An 18,318-nucleotide genomic window follows, 5' to 3' on the forward strand; every position below is an offset into this window, starting at 1 on the left:
CTTAAGTTTATCTCTCCTATAACATGCAATCATTTCATATACACAGTCTTTCCATTTTCTATATACACAGTCTTTCCATTTTCTATATACATAGTCATTCCATTTTTCATATACACATAGTTTTTCCATTTTCATATATATGTAGTCATTCCATTTCCATACACACAATCATTCCATTTCTTAAATAGCACTCGTTTTATATACAGTAAGAGTAAATTTGAAGGTTAACCGAAAAGAGGGGATATGGGGCTTATTGTCAAGACAGAGCCCATAGCGATAAATTATATGGAGGGGTAACGACAGCTTAAAGGAATGCTACAAAATGCTAGATGGCTAAAAATTATTGAGAAATTTGACAGCTACCACAAGGAAATTACCAAGTCTTTTGCAAGGTCATTTGATTGCACAAAAGTGGAGATAGGAGATATTAAATTTATAGTCATAGAATCCTTCATAGCAGACGCTATAGAGTTGCCAAGAAAAGGAGAACGATAGCTTAAAAACAAGGAATTTCATGGTGAATCTTGGAAAGTGATCCTTAGAAGCCCAGGTATGAATGTTGTTGTATTTAGGAAGGGAATTCCTATTTCAGCACTCAAAAACAAATGGGGTAATATGTTGTTGATATTGCAAAAAATCATTACATGTGAAGGAAGATTTGGGTTTATAAATGTTTACCATATATTCTTATTAATGAATTTATTAGAAAATGGAACCATCAACCTTCCCTTATTCCTTCTAAACAGTCTAAGAAGGATGGCTACAAATGTCCAAAAGAAAATTGAATCCATAGAAACAACTATGTATCATCATGGATTAGTGAAAATACTAGTTGAATTCCATTTGAAAAGTATAGGGGATACCTGGGAAGACGTCTTGGTAAGAATTTTTTTCTAGGATGCTCCAAAGTCACCTGAGGAGAGTCATGTTAAGAAAAGTAGGAGGAGAAATAAAAACATTAACATTCAAAACAAATCTGGAACCTCCTCACAAAAGAATGATGCAGAGACAGCTTCTAAACCAGAGGTTAGGAAGCAGACTAAACAGAAAGGAAAAATGAAAGAGAGAGCTGAAGAAATCAATGAAGACATTCCTGAACCTTCATCACCACAAGAAGGTGAATAGTTACTCTTCGAAAGAATAGCTAAGGTTAGGGAGAAAATCAAGAAAAATAAGGAGATAGGGAAGAGGAAAAAGGACACAAGAGAAGAAACCATAAGCTTCCAAAACCTGAGAAGGAGCTCTAGACTCCGAGGTAAGGTGAGGAAGGTAACATCAAAAGGATCCCAATTCATAAACTTAGAAGAAGAAACCCCAGTTCAATCTCCTGATAGTATTCCACCTGAACATAGTCCACAAAACTCTCCTCCACAGAATTTTGAAGGCAGCCCAAGTAGAGCTTCTCCTGGAATAGATCCAGTACAACAACAAGTCTATGAATACATAGAGTCATTAGAGAGGAAGGATAAATCAATGGATCTAGGATCCTCAACCAATCTAGAGTAGTCTTTCAATCCACAAGAACCTCTAACTAACTCTCTCAAACAAGAAATATTTGAGTTAGAGATTTTGAATAGGCATATTCAAAAAGAAAATGAAACCTTGAGGGAACATAACAAGCTGGATAAAGACATTCATGACAACACAATGCTACACCTAGGATTATGGTACAAGAAAAATAGGAATTTGAGCAGAACACATATCAACCTCAAATACAGACTTCTTATGAGGAAGCCCAGGATGGCAGTCAGTGTAAGGAGAAGTAAGAAAAGAAAGTTGGATGTGCTGGCAGAAGTGTCAGAATAGATGCAATAGAAGAAAGAAGTTCACATTTTTTAAAATTGCATGGGGACATGCAATGATTTTACAGTGGGGGTATGTTGAGCCTCAAAATTACTCTTTCCCTAGCATCTCTTCTCACTCCTTTTCTTTGTTTTTCCATGAGAAAGATGCATTCTCATCACTAATAACTGGTATATACTGGCTTGAGGAGGACATTTAGTGATTTACATGTTATGCTTTTTATGTTTTTTCTATTTGAATAAATTTTTGTATATTAGCTATGGAACGTAGCCTATTCTGTAGCTAACTGGCTATTCCACAACTACCTCCATGCTCTAACAGGTTCCATGTGTCAGAAGGAGAAACTAGCCACATGGGTAGCTTTGAAATCATCACGACATGGACCCTGTCCTATTCATTCAGCCCAGGTCAACACAGAAGATGGCATAAGACTATGGTCAATGGATAAGTCAAACAAAAAGAGACCAAGGGTAACAAGACTTTGTTTCGTGGTTAATTAATGTGTTTCACAGTGATGGGAAGCATTATCTGGAGCAACTACTTGTACCTACAGACTCCAATAGCCACCTGTACAAACGAATCCAACAACCACTATATCTTGGATTTATTTCTCCAGCAGTCGAGGAAGAAATTTTGCATATCTGTCTTCTATGTGTTTCGTTGTAGCATGCTTTTCTCCACAAATAGTTATATGATTTTTCTTATAAATACCTGTGTAATGGACCAAAGAAGTTAGTAATAGTTTTTATGTGAAATCTAAGTTTTAGACTCTATAATTTTTGGATGTTTTGTGTTCCTGTTTCAATATGAGAAGACCACATGTTTTTATGAACATCTGAAGGAGTTTTCTTGGAGTTGATTGAGCAAGCGTAGCGTAATCAGTTGCAAAGGGCCCCTGCACTGAAGAAGGTTTCATTTCATTTATTTTTCTTCTTCTTGTTAATTGTAAATTCATCATTTTCTTTCTGAAATAGTGTTTATAATCATTTTCTTACTAACAATGTTTATAATTTAGGGAAATTTCCATTAGCTTGATTTCTTTTTAGTTCTTATCAATAGTTTAGAAGATAGAACTCAATAGTGTAATCTTGTTTCATCAATTAAAAACTAACCTTGTTTTAGATGAGAGTAGGATTGAATAATGATAAGGATACATTGTTGGATAGTTTACTTCATTCACTGTTTTTCCAGTTTAAATTCTCAATTAAACTGATCAGTGTCATTTACTGTCTTTGCCATTTCATTTTTAGTTTAGAACACTAACTCATGGTGTTAATGAATGTTTATGGAAAATCCTTCAAGTTGATAATTCATCCTTAACTAAGTGGTTGAACTTTTCATCTATGCAATGAAGTATTTCTACATCTTTGTATTTTCTTTCTCTTAGATTAATGAAGTATAGAATTACTTAAATGTCATCCCAAGGAGACCTTCTCCCAAAATTGAGAGGCAGCGTAACCAAGTATTTCATTTAGTTTTATTTTTGTAATTAGTTAGACATCAATTTCAAATTTCACTTTCAGTTTTAATTCATGATTTGGAAATAATGGTAAAATAAGAATATAAACTTTGTTTTCATTTTTTTCTTAGCTTTGTTTCCATATCTTTCTTAGCTCTGTTTTCATTTCTTTCTTAGCTCTGTTTTCATTTCTAGATTTTTAGCAGTCTTTAAGAAAGTTAGATTTAGTTTTAATAATTTACATTGTAAACCATTAGGAATTAAAAGACCAAAAAAAAAACCCCGAAAACAACATAAAACATAAAAAAACCGAAGTAATAAGGGTTAGCTAGCACAAATAGTGCACTACACTTCATCAATTTATGATACCTGGATTTATAATTTATGTAGAGCAGTTTAGGACACTAAATTGACCAGACAGGTACTAGGCTTAGCTAAGGGGATCTCACACCCTTAATTCATCACCTTCTACCTTCATCCACCTTTCTCCACCTATAGGACAACACTTCCATCCTTAAAATTCTCTCATACCCGCTCCTAGAGCAATATAGGCCTTCCTGTAGCACCTCATGTAGCAGTGTTTTCTTCAACCAGTTTTTCTCCCTACATTGATCCTAGCATAGTTAAGCTAAATAATGGCCCCAAAATTGTGATTTGATGATTAAGGAAGACTATAAGACCTCTCCAAACTCCTCCCTTCCTCACTGGAACCATCAAATAGAAAAGCAGAGTTAGAATTGGTATTTTTATTCATAGGCATGTTAAAAATTAGATTCCTTATTTTCAAGCAAGTGTGAGTAGATAAATGATGCATACAAATAGGTTATTGATATGATTAAATGTGCTAGTAGAGTAGCATGATTTACTTCTACAAATAGACTATCCTTTTCCTTTCATGCAATGTCAATTAGAATTTACATTTAAATGAATGTCATTTTCACTTTTGTAGTTAGAATCATGTTCATTTATGCTTTCATGAGAATTTTTCACTATAGTTAGTTGGAGGAGTGGTCTTTGAACACCTTGATCTGATTTCATGACTAAGGGTGGCATTAGTAGAACTTAACCTACTGTGCATATAGAACTTCCACCTCTAATATTGTACAGACCTCGGTTGATAGTTTGAGTTGAGAAGCCCTTGGGAGTTGCTACATTCTCGGTACAATACCAGGGCTCATCACTTTTTGGCATAATTGTTGGGGAGGTGTCTAAGTAGGTGTTGTTTCAGCTTAAGAATATTTTGTATTTTTTTTTATTTTGCACCAGTCTTATTTCTTTGATCAAATATTGAAATTTCAAAGAGAAAATGTGTTCTTTCACACCTCGTAGGAGCAGGGATGACCAAGGGAAATTGTTGCCAAAAACCCCCACTTCCTCAAACAATCAACCTTCATTCTTCTTCGTGATTGTGAAGTTCCCTCTTTGACTATAGGAGAGTTGGAAAGCCCTTAAGGAGAGCCACCTGAAATTTTTGATGAACCTATAGGAGAAGAAGAACCTATCTAACATACCCAAACTATTGATGACAACTAGAACAATGAGTTTTTCCTTATCACAAAAAACAATGGAGAGGATAGAAAGAAAAATGTAAGCCCTATTTCCGTTCCACATTTCAATGGCATAACCTATGAGGATCATGACACTTGCATGTTTGAGTTTATTGTTGTCTGTATGACCTATGACTATGCCTATAATGACCAAAAGTAGAAGTTGTTTCCTTCTATTGTCAAAGATGCAGCCTTGCGATGGTTTATGAGTCTACCTGGAGGCAACATCACTACTTGGGCCCAAATGGAAGAAGCCTTCAATGAAAAATATCGGGATTACTATAGGTCCAAAGAAACAAACGAGGAAATATTGAGGTTGACCCTTTGACCTAATGAATTTTTGGAGGACTATGAGGAAAGGTTTCAACTCAATTATAAGAGGGCCAATTATACCCTTAATCCTGAGTCACACAAGTTAGTTCTTCTTCGAGGAACTAGGGAGGAGGTAATGGAAACCATTGAAATGCAATATCGAGGATATGTTTACCAATTTCCTTATGATGACATCAAAATTGTATTTTAGAATCACTCTGGGGCTACTAGGAAGAAGGGTATGTATAGACAAAGATTGGTCAGTTCCTCTCCTTCCACAACAACCATCAAGCATGAGATATGAAGTATGTTGGAAGATTTTATGAGTGAAATACTGCACACCTTTTCCTTATAGATGGATACTATGAAAATCATTTGAAAGCAAGAGGAAGCAAAGAGGGAACTAGCTATCTTTTTCCCTAGTTGTACTAAAAGAAATCCTAGGAATGGAACTCCACTGAATTTCATAAAAGTATTCTGAGTTTGTGAAGGGAACCATGCAATAGATAAATGTCCCCCTCTGTCAGGTCTAAAGGTCGTATACCAAGGAGGGGTAGAAGGTGGGTCTGAGCAGTTGTGCTTCATTAACCAAAGGATACCCCCAAGTCTTCGACGATATCAACAAGGCATGCAAGGTGCACATTATCCTCACAGAAATCCAAATCAAAATGCACCTTTGCATCCTTGGTACCCTTCCACTCATCCATCATGGTCCACACCTCCTCCTTGGTTTTATACTTCCCAATATCCTCCTTAGCCTATCAACCCTCCTTTTCATCCATATTCACCCCAAACTTCCCAATGGGGCAACCCCTCACTAGGGTGGAGTCCTAAAACCACCCAAACTCCTAATTTAATTCCTCCACCTCAACCTCAACCACAACCTCCTAACAAAAATCCACCTAAGCAACCTCAAATGCCTGCTCAACCCAACCTAAACCTGAACAACAATTAAGCACAACAGGTTTACAATGAGGATATATCCTAACTTGATTATGTTGTTGAAATCCAAGAGATCAACCTTAGGTCTGGGGAAGGTTCTCCCAAATAACCACCCACCTTCTCCATTTGAAGAGCTTGAAGAAGAGAACGAGGAGAGTGTCCCGCAAATTAATGCACCTTCTTATCCTAAAAGGTTAGCCAACCCTAAATAACACGCCCTAGAGGAGGCCGAAGTTCTGGGAGAATTAAAAAATTTGTGTGTCAAGATACTCCTTCTCCAAGCCATAAAATATGCTCCCATTTAAAACAATCTTATCAACAAGGAATGTTTCAAAAGTCTTGGGAGAAGACGAAGTGATAACCCCATAATCAATGTTGTTGGACAACTATCTAATCTGATGCTTGGGAGGGTGATCTCTCTAAAATACTTGGATCTTGGTAACCTAGTAGTGAATGTGCACATTGATGGCATTATGGTCCCTAATACTTTGATTGATATTTGGGCTTAAATCAATCTAAATACTAGGGAACCATGATGAAACTCAACCTCCAAGGGGATTTGAGGAAGACCACTATAATGTTGTAGCTTGCAAACAGATCTAGAGTAGCTCCTGAAGGAGTCATTGAGGATGTCATGGTATTTGTTGACTCCTAGGAGTATCCCACTGATTTTCTAGTCCTCCAGCCCAAAACCAAGTTTAATGGCTATCCTCTCATTCTAGGAGGACCTTGGTTGGCCACTGTTGATGCCTACATTAGTTGTAGGCATGGGAACATGACTATTAAAAATATACATTTATCAAAACGAATTGTGTTGTATCCTACTACTCAGCCTTTTATTGAGAAAAATTTACCCTTATGGTTAAAGGAGGAGGAAGAGGAATAAAGTTATCAGACATGCCTCTACCCAATCTACACTCCACACAATGTTATAGGAGGGGGCTAGCTTGATTAATATGACCTCATTGACCACATCTTACAGAATCAACCTCCCACTACCATACCAATTGAGGAAATGATGAAAGTGCTTGAGAGTAGTCCTTGGAATAAAGTGTGCTCTATTGAATCTAGCTTGGAACCTACCAAGATTGTGGAGCTTGGCCCATCCAGAACTCTAAATATCAAACCTTCTCTTTATAATGAGTAGGAAGAACCATTATGCAGTGTGTTGAGGCAACATTTGGATGCATTTCCTTAGGATTATAAGGAAATGAAAGGTGTGCATCCCTTAGTCTACAATCATCATATTTACATCAAGGATGGATGTAAGCTTGTGCGCCAACCCCTAAGAAGGATGAACCCAACCCTTAACTACATTGTGAAAGAAGAGTTGTAGAATTTACTATATGTAGGGTTCATAGATCCCATTTTAGATAGTGAGTGGGTGTCACCTCTTGTTTTAGTCCCCAAGAAAAACAGGAAGTGGAGCATTTATGTTGATTACCGAGAACTTAACAAGGCTACAAAGAAGGACCATTTTCCTTTTCCCTTCATTGACCAAGTCCTAGATGGCCTTGCAGGAAATAAATTATTCTCCTTCCTGGATAGATTTAATGGATACAACCAAATCCAAATGAGCCTTGGGGACCAAGATGAGTTGAAATTACATGTTCTTGGGGTATATTTTCCTATAGAGTCATTCCATTTGGTCTGTGCAATGTCCCTACTAATTTCTATAGGGAAGTTCTAATTATCTTTCTTGAATTTCTTCATGACTCTGTTGAGATATACATGAATGATTTCCCTCCTTATGGTTGTGACTTCGAGAAGATCTTTCTAATATGTGAAAAGTCTTAAAGAAATGGATTGGAATGAATATTTCAATGAGTCTTGAAAAATGTGAATTCTATATGAATGAAGGGACTGTCCTTGGCCATTCTATATCCAGGTAAGGTATACAGGTTGACCCAAACAAAATTTACATCATTAAAAAGGTCCCTATCCCTAAAAAACAAAGAGATGTCAGGAGTTTCCTTGGATTAGATGGGTATTATAGAAGGTTTATCAAATAATCTAGTAAAGTGACTTTGCCCTTATTTGTATCGTTGGCTAAAGATTCATATTTTTTTTGGACAAACAATTGTCAAGAAACCTTCCATGTACTGAAAGAAAAAATAGCCACAACACCCATCCTTAGGGCCCCCAAATGGGCATTACCTTTCCATATACACATAGATGCCTCAGACAAAGCTACAGGGGATGCCTTAGGACATGTGGAAAACAATTTTCCCTATGTTATCTATTTCATCAGTCAAAACCTTTCCAAAGCCAAGTTAAATTATATTGTCACTAAAAAGGAACTCTTGGTAGTGGTACGTTCTTTGAACAAGTTTAGGCATTATATCAATGGTTATATAATTTGTTTTCACACTGATCATGTAGCCATTAAGTACTTAATGAATAAAACTGATGTGAATGCTAGTATAATTACATGGTTGTTATTATTTCAACAATTTGACTTTACTAGTATTCATAAAGTAGGGAAAGAGAATGTGGGTGCAAAATTCTTGTCAAGACTAACCCTGTCTGTAAGAAAGGAAGAAATGGTGGATGATGAACTTCCAGATGAAAATCTCTTTTCCATCTTGGTGCTTTCTCCTTGGTTTACTGATATAGCCAACTACTTGGTTGTTGGGAGGTTCCCTCCTAATCTATCCTCCAAGGAGAAGAGAAAGATTGTTAAGAAAAGTGCCCCATTCACTTGGATTGGGGCAAATATTTTCAGATTGGGACCAGATTAGATCTTGAGGAGATGTTTGAGGTAAGAGGAGATCTTTGACCTCCTCTCAGCATGTGATGATGGACCCTATGGAGGCCACTTTGTTGCTAAGAGGGCAACCTTCAAAGTTCTACAATAAGGTTATTATTGGCCCACTTTACATAAGGATGCAAGAAGGTACACTACCAGGTGCCATCAATACCAAAGGATGGGTAAAACCACACCCAAGGATGAAATTCCCTTATAACCTCAAGTGACTTTAGAGCCATTTGATAAGTGGGCCATGAATGTCATTTGACCTATTGATCCCCCATCAGAACAAAAGAGATATATAATTGTGTGCACTAATTACTTAACTAAATGGGTTGAAACAAAGGCAGTAAAGGAAAACATTGAGCAAAAGGTGGCTAAATTTATAAGGGATAACATATTCTAAAGTATTTTTTTCCAAGGGAGTTAGTCATTGCTCAAGGAGCACAATTTACATCAAATATGATTGAAGATCTCATGAAGAAGCACCACATCAAGCACTAGACATCCACTTCCTATCACCCTCAAGAAAATGGGTAGGTGGAAGTCACAAATAGGGAATTGGAGAACATTATTACCAAGGTTGTTAGTAGTAGCAAAGAGGATTGGGCAGAGAAACCTGTGGAAGCCACTTGGGCCTACAACACCACTTGGAAGACCAGCACTTGATTTATCCCATTTGAACTAGTTTATGGAAAGAAGGCCCTGTTGTTTATTGAATTTGAATATAACACCTTACGAATGGTAGCTTAGTTAGAATTGGATCTCACTATAGAAAAATAGGAGAGACTGCTCCAACTCAATGGTCTAGATGAGTTTAGGCTGCAAGCTCTCCTGCACACTAAGGTAATCCAATAAGAAAGGAATATTTAGCATGAAGAACACATCAAAGAGAATACTTTTCAAGAAGGAGATTGGGACCTACTATATGATTCCAAGTTCATGGATTTCAAGGGAAAACTAATGATAATATGGAAAAGTGCCTATCTAGTAGAGAAATGTCATGAGAATGGGCATGTACAGATTGGAACTGTGGATGAGGAAAGGATCCCCTTACTTGTTAATGGTTATAGGTTAAATTTGTATAAAAGACCTATGTCCAAGGAAGAGTTTGTCAATTCAAGAATGTGATTGGAGGCTCACAGCCCTCAGTCTAAAAAAAATCTATAAAAAAGAAAAAAAAGAAAAAATAAGAGGTCCTAGACAAAAACCTCCATGCGACATCTGAGGCCAACTCCAGGGTTAAAAATCTCTCTAAGGAAGCCGAATATCAGAAAGAGGGAAAAATATATATATATATATATATATATGAAAAGTTCCCTAGGTGAAAACCTACTCCGAGGTGCCTAGGGAAGGCATGTAGGTTGAAAACCTTTGTAGAGGCATCCTGCATGTCTTCAAAAAAAAAGAGAGAGAGAAAAGAAAAACACAAGGAAGGAGTTCTTACGCTACTTGTGCTAACATCTCTCTTTTAGAGGACTCCGGATAGTCAACATAATCATGACTACATGACAAATTATACAAGTGAATTCCTCCATTTTTCCAGCCACCCATTGAATTTTCACCCCCTTCACTCACCTCCCCACCTCTCTCCATCATCCAACCAAAAATAGAATAAAATATTTCCTCCTCATTGTAATGCTACAGGAGCATGTTGAAATGATAAAGGAGGATACTGAAATGCTATAGGAGGAATCTATGATTAGAGAAATATGAAAAGAGGTCATGTCTTCTTCAGGTCATGTTGAGATAGGTCAACCAAAATCAATTTCATCACCTATCCATGCCATCTACCCAAAAGTCATTTTCAACTTCCACTCTTCCATGCATATAAAAAAACCAGAAAATCTCTATTTTTAATTTTTCCACCACATACACCACTTCCTCATGATTTTAAACCTGTACTCATACCTTTCATGACTTGCCTTCAATATTACATGTAATATGAGGCCTCAAAATGGGATTAAGTGATTTCTACAAGGAAGAGACTCCTGCATAGCAGTCTATACAGTCACAACAGAATTCATCACCAATTTTTTTTTTTCACCCACAGAGCAGAAGGTCCAACCACCTTGAGCATCATGAAGACATTTTTTAAGTGGAGAAGAGGCACACCCTCCTTAGGAAGTAGTAGATTGGATACTGGGAAGAAGCCTTCACATACAAAATCTTTTATCAGTCAAGGAATCATTAAGCTATAAGAACTTGTACATAAGAAAGCAAAGGAAATCAACACCTTGAGGATCATCATATTATGAGTCCATCTCCAACATGAAATCTTCTCCAACAATTCAACATCCAAGATTGGCTTACATATGATAACCCTCACCTATTCCCTATGCATATGATGATAAAATGTGTAATGGTAGAGAAAGGAATTTTTATGGGACGGAGGTCGCTAGTAAACTTGGCCACCTTTGATTAGTAAACCAAAGTTCATTTCAGTCACACATGCATGTGGAAAATTCAACTGAGGTGAGGTGGTGATTACGAGGAGTGAGGTGATGATCATAAGGAATGGGTTGTTGATTGCAAGGAGTGGGGACATCAATTAAAGAAAGGGAAGTTAGTGCAAGTGCCATGTCATCAAAGTGCTCTGAGCCTTTACCACAAAAGGAATATTGAGTACAAGGTTTGAATCCATTTGTATAATTACTCATTTAAAGAAGACAGTTAGAGAAGGATGAACTAGTGTTATTAGAGACCACCTGGGGTGCCACCGAGCTACTTCAAAGAATGTTTGTAGGTTCTAGAGTAAGAACTATAGGAGGAGCTACAAAAGTCTTTGAAGTACTACAAGAGGCTCTTCTCTACTACAGGAGGCGCAAAAAGAAGTTATAAGAGAGAATTAAAGGGAGAAAGAGAGCCAAAATTACCCATAGTTTCCCTCAAACCTTCATGCACATGAAAACGTTATATTAAAAGGAGTAAGTAGCTCTCTCCCTCTCTAATTTCCATACATATGCATGGAAAATTCTACTTGAGTTAAGTACATGTAGCAAAGAATTAGTGAGTAGTTCCCTTTGGAAATTGTCAAAGAAAATTTTGTTTTAAAAAAAAAATTATTGGCATCCTTCTCCCACTCTAATAAAAATCAAAATTTTGAAACTATGACTGAGACTTCTCTAAGGGCGAAATTTGAAATACACCTAAATATCCTCGAGAAGGACCATAAGGAGAAATGGGGGGAGGGTTTAACAAAAGAGAGCCCAACGACATAAAGAGAATTCATCAACATCCACCTATGTTAAATATTTTTCTAAGGCATAAGTGGATGGGATTGTTTGAACAACTAAAGGGGTATGATGACAATATAACTTGGGAATTTTTTATGGCACTAAATCCTCAAGGAGAAGATAGTGCCACTAGTGTTGTTAGAGGAATTTCCATCTCTCCAAATGTTGAGCTCATAAGAAAAGTGACTACCTTACCCTTAGCAATTTGATGGAGAAAGGAGGACAAAGCAGTGAGTGTCACAACTAGGAAGAACTTTTTCATTATTAAAGAAAATCTTGTAGAAGTTAAGAATGGAGTGAGGAGGGAGAGACTGCCTCACCCCTGGGATTAAGTGGCCAATCAAATTCTTAAATACATGTCCTATCATGGAAGGTTTATGATTGTATATGCCTACCATTTTAGGTTTCTCCATGAGCTAAGATTCAAAGAATAATTACCTATCCCACAAAGGCTCAGTGTTCCTCATTTACTCCTACGATCTATCATTGAAATGATCTAGAAAGTGAGGGAAGGGAAGCACCAACACTTTTCCTGCCATGGCCTCATTAAACTTGTTGTTATGGATGTTCTCAGTCACCTAACACAACCTGCACTATGGAATGATTTCGTACATAGGGACAGGGAAATGTTGATTGGAACCCAATCTATCACATGTGAAGAAACACAAACATTTATCATTAGAGGTAGGGGAAGAAAGACAGAGGAAGAAGAGGTAAGAGAAACAAAAGAAAAGAAGCAGAAATTGAGGAAGAATAAGGAGAGATACAAGTAGAAGAAAAGAGAACCTTGAGGAGACCTGAAAGCCTTAAGACATAGAAAACCAAGGACATCAAACAAGTCTCTGTCCTGGGAACATTGAGCAAGAAGCGTCTGCAACATTAGCCACATTGGGAACACCTATCAAGCCAAAAATAAGGCTACCAATGCAAGGCCCTTTGTACTTCAAAATAGGGAAGAGCACCAGGATAACACAAGGAAAACCTCAAGCTCCTACAAAGGTCCATATCATCATAGAGGAGTCAAAAAGCAAGAATTAAGAAGTGGGACCTAGTGAAGGAAAAATTCAGGAGGTCACCTCTCTTAAGGCCAAAACCAATTGACCTTTGATACCTATGGGAAGGACCACCATTAGGGAAGTCAGCTTTAAGACACTCAAGGCACAAACTTCCATGTTACAAGGAGAGAAAGAAGATCTAGAGGAGGAAACAAACCAGCTACAAGAGAAACAGGGGCTACTGCAAGAGTAGCAGGAAGTGATACATGAAGAAGAAGACACCTTAAAAGAAGAAGAAAAAGGCCTCAAATATCTTCAAGATCATGATCCATAACCCAACCTAGAATCCTACTACAAATTTGTTCAGGGAGCTAGGATTATACCTGAGAAATTTGCCATCCCACTCTTCTTTGAGTTAGAGAAGGAAAGAGGAAAGCACATGGATGAAAATTTAAAATTCCAAAATTATATAGGATGCGGGCCTCATGGAGGAGAAAATCAATGAAATTGACAAAGAATTAAGTGACCTGAAATTGAGGGAGTCAACCATGAGTGAGAAACTATAGGAAAATAACACAAGGATAAAAGAACAACTGCATGAAAAGGAACCGCAACTTGCTACTATGGCATGATTATCTATGGAAGCCATAAAATGCAAGTATCCATCCAAATCCTATGTTGATTTCCTGAAGGATAAGTCGCTGTAATTCCAGATAAATACACTGGCATAGTATGGGTCTTCAGCTTTCCAAGACTATAGGCAATTTATTGAGTTTTGCAAAAACGTAATTATTGAGGTGATCCAGGTGGATGTTATTTTCCACCTGACTATTCCACTAGGACCCCCACCACTATCTCTTTCAATTTTTCAGTTTCCTCAATTGTAGCACAATTTACTATTTTTGGTAGTTTTTCGGGTTCTGAACTTCCAGAGCCGTTTTGAGGCCCTAAACGACATTTTTTTGGGAAATCTAAGGCCAATAAGCCATTTCATTAAATCTTACATGGTTGGAAGTTGTAGTTATCAGATATATATTTCTAATGATATATTGTTTGCTTCAAATAGAGATCGCATGCCAAAGTTACGACCCTGGGAATTTGATGTACCAATTTACCCAAACGAGGCCCATAGTTTTGGTACTTCATCTCCTAGGGTTAGGTTTTTGGATGTTTATGGTTTTCCATTGTTTATCAATAATAAATAGTCCTCCCAGCCTCATTGTATTAGAGGCATGTAACAGCCACACCTCTTCTCAAAGATAAGCTATCATCGCTCGAACTAGTTTATTTCCATTTCTGTTTGTAAGCATATTTCAGTATTTGATATTAATGAAATGAGGTACTATTTCTGCTGCATCTATGTATTTACAGTTATATCTACAATTTATTGCATTCCTATGTAAGTTCAGATCGGTGGTATCAGAGCAGTCTGCCCTTTCTCTATTTTTCTTTGCATGTCCCCAACGAGGTTAGGATACAAGGAGTTAGGGCTCGAACTAGTTGAACCTTTGCAATAAAACCTCGTAAATCCTGACGACCTCTCATGGCGGAAGAAAAGAAATACTAGGGGGCAGGAGATCCTTTCAAATTGTTTCTCGAAGAATCCCTTGAGTGATAGAGAAACACGATGATGGTTAACTTTACCCAGATCCTTCAGCATTTACCCAAGGGTGACACATCTCCTTCCAACAACCACTCTCGAAGCACCACACCCTTTAAGGTACAAGTTAACTTTGAAATCCCCATATTTGAGGGTCAAATAGATGCAGATGCCATAGATAAATGGTTAAATATGATAGAAGGATGTTTTTTGTTCATTATTTTTCCAGTCGGGAAAATATCACTTTTGCACTTCTCAAAGCTACCCCCTATGTCAAGGATTGGTGGGAAACCTACTGTGAGAAGAAGCAAGAAAGTACGCCCTCACTATTTCCAGCTACACCCACCTGGAATTTGTTTTGGGATGCCATCAAGGAATAGTACTAACCTGTCAAAATCTATGAGGGTAAATACATAAAGTGGACCATGCTATGGTAAGGAAGAGACCAAGACTTGTTGGATTTTACCAATATTTTTCATATCGTTTGGACAAATTTGGGTATCAAGGATTATGAGTGGCATTTGGTACTCAAGTACCGCGGTTGCCTACATAGGTGCATCCAGGATGAGATGGAGTTCTTGGACTTCTCCTCACTTGGCACAATGTACCTATACGCTGTCAAGATCGAGCAAATGTTTAAACAAAAGAAGCGAGACTTTGGATATTTGAATCCAAAGAAAGGGAAAGGTTCCCCAATACCAAAGAATAAAGGACAAAGCCAAGGCAGGCTGACCCAAGACAACTTGTCAAGGCTGCAACAAAAGAACAACACCACGAAGTTGAAAAAGGACATAGGAAAGTGGTGTGAGTTCAATAAGAGCCCCACTCACAACATAAGTGAGTATTGGGCCAAGAAATTGCTAGTGGCCAAGTTGAAGGATTCAGAATCAGATGCATGTTCTGACTCTGAGTCAAAAACCAACAAGAGGAATAACAAAGGGAAGCATATTATTGTTGTGGAGCCTATTACCACTATTACCACCACCAAGGTCTAGAAGAATGAGCCTAAAGATCCTAAGGAGGGGGAACACCTATTCCACTCACATATGTGGGTGAAGGGTTCTCCGCTTCAGTTCATTGTTGATAGAGGGAGAAAAAATAACCTCATTGAAGAAAAGGTCGTGAAGTGCCTAGGCCTACTATCTACACCACACCTGTAGCCATACAACATCAAGTGGCTTCACCAAGGACGAGATCTCTAAGTCAGCCAATAATGTCACATTTCGTACAAAATCAAGCCCTTGATAGATGAGGTATTGTATGATGTTTCTCCTCTTAACGTTTGTTATTTATTGTTAGGAAAACCATTCTTATGGAAGTGACATCTTGTATATGAGTCAAGACCTTACTCTGTTATTATTTCTTTGGGTAATATGTTATACAGGTTACCGGAGGTAGCTCTACCTACCACCATCTCTTTGATCTCTACTGAGCAATGCAATAAGATCATCTCCCAGACTAGGAAATTTGTTTTCATTATAATTCACTCACAAATTAAAGGGAAGAGCATAGCCACATCTAAGGCCCCCGGGTAGGGCTCCTCCATGTAGTAGAAACACATGGATAAGGTCATGAAAGAATACAGGTACATATTCTCCTCACCCACAAGTGTACCCTTGCACTGTCAGGTCAAGCATTCGAACGATCTGACTCCCGAGCATCTCTACCCAATGGGCTAATGTATCACTACTCTATTATGGAAAATTCCAGGTACAACTAGCGACATGATCATAATCGGGTGCCACACAAGTTTTAGATGGGCGACAAAGTTTGGTTGCATTTGTAGAAAAAATGCCTTACCAGAGCCCATCAAAAGCTTAGACCACTCCGATATGGTCCTTACACCATTATCAAGGTTGTGGGAGACAATGATTTTAAGCTTAGAATTCCCCCTTTCCTTGGCCTACAACTAGTGTTGAATGTGGATTGTCTTCAACCATACTTCCCACCATTACTGGACACATTAGATATTACAGAATAGATCACACCAACACAGTTAAACCTAGACTACATGGAATATGCCATAACTTATCATATTATGGGCACATAGGCCAAGAACACCCATGACCATAAGATCCAAATATATTTAGTTGTCAAAGCTGGCAAACTCCTGCACCAAGGCAAGTGGCTGATGAGGGACCAAGTTCAGTGGAAGTTTCCCCATCTCATGGAGGCACTCAACGCAATGGGCACCATTTATTTCTAGGGGGATGACTACTCTAGGTTGACGTTGGTGGCCACCCACCTATTCCACTATCACCCCCACCATTGCCTCTTTCATTTTTTTCAGTTTCCTTAAATGTAGCATAAATTACCATTTTTGGTAGTTTTTTCAGGTCTTGAACTTCCGGAGCCATTTTGAGGCCCTAAATGATGATTTTTGGGGAAAATTGAGCAAAATGCATATTATGCTAGTGTTGGTTGGGTTAAAGTTGTAACCCTCATATAGATCTTTTTAACGAGGTATTGTGCATGTTAAACGAAGATTGTATGCCAAAGTTATGCCCTCGGAAGTTGATGTACCAGTTTACCGAAACGGGGTCCATAGTTTTGGTAGTTCATCTCCTAGGGTTAGGTTTTTGGTTGCTTAGGGTATTCCATTGTTTCTCAATAATAAATAGGCCTCTCAACCTCATTCTAACACATTTTATAGGCATGTAGCCACCATATCTCTTCTCTGAGATAAGCTACCATCGCCCACGCTAGTTTATTTCCATTTTTGCTTGTAATCATATTTCAATATTTGATATTGATGAAATGAAGTATTATTTCTACTAAATCTATATATTTATGGTTATATATTTAATTTATTGCATTACTATTTAAGTTTGGATTAGTGGTACCAGAGCAGTCTTCTCTTTCTCTATTTTTCTATGCATGTCCCCAACGAGGTCGGGATACAAGGAGTTATGGCTCGAACTAGATGAAACATTGCAAGATCAGCCCCGCAAATCCTGATGGCCTCTCATAACAGAAGAAAAGAAAGATGAGTGGGTAGTCGATCCTTTCAAAATCTTGCTCGAAGAAGCCCTCAAGTGATAGAGGAACATGATGATGGACAGCTTTGCCAAGATCCTTCAGCGTTATCCAAGGGCGATGCATCTACTTCCAGTAACTACTCTAGAAGTGCCACACCCTTTAAGGTATAAGTTAATTTTGACATCCCCATATTTGAGGGTTAGTAGATGTGGATACTGTAGATCAATTGTTAAATATTCTAGAAGGATATTTTTCTGTTCATGATTTTTCCAGCTGGGAAAATATTACTTTTGCACTTCTCAAAGCCGTATCCCGCATAAAGGACTAGTTGAAAACATACTGTGAGAATAAGGATGAAAGTACACCCTCACTATTTTCATCCGCACCCAACTAGAATTCCTTATCGAACCCCATCAAGGAGCAGTATTACCCTGTCGAGATTTATTACGATAAATACATAAAGTGGACCATGTTGCGGTAGGGAAGAGGCCAAGATGTGTCAGAGTTTACCAATGTTTTTCATACCCTTCACACGAAGTTAGGTATCAAGGATTCTGAGAGGTATTTGGTACTCAAATACTGCAGCTTCCTAAAAGGGTACATCTAGGACAATATGGAGTTCTTGGACATCTCCTCGTTTGGCACAATGTACTGATACGCTATCAAGATTGAGCAAAAGTTGAAACAAAAGAGAGA

The sequence above is a fragment of the Pinus tabuliformis genome, chromosome 3_1 (assembly GCF_031772625.1).
Source record: "Pinus tabuliformis cultivar Carrire ecotype Pingquan chromosome 3_1, CPIR1, whole genome shotgun sequence".
Lineage (NCBI taxonomy): Eukaryota > Viridiplantae > Streptophyta > Pinopsida > Pinales > Pinaceae > Pinus > Pinus tabuliformis.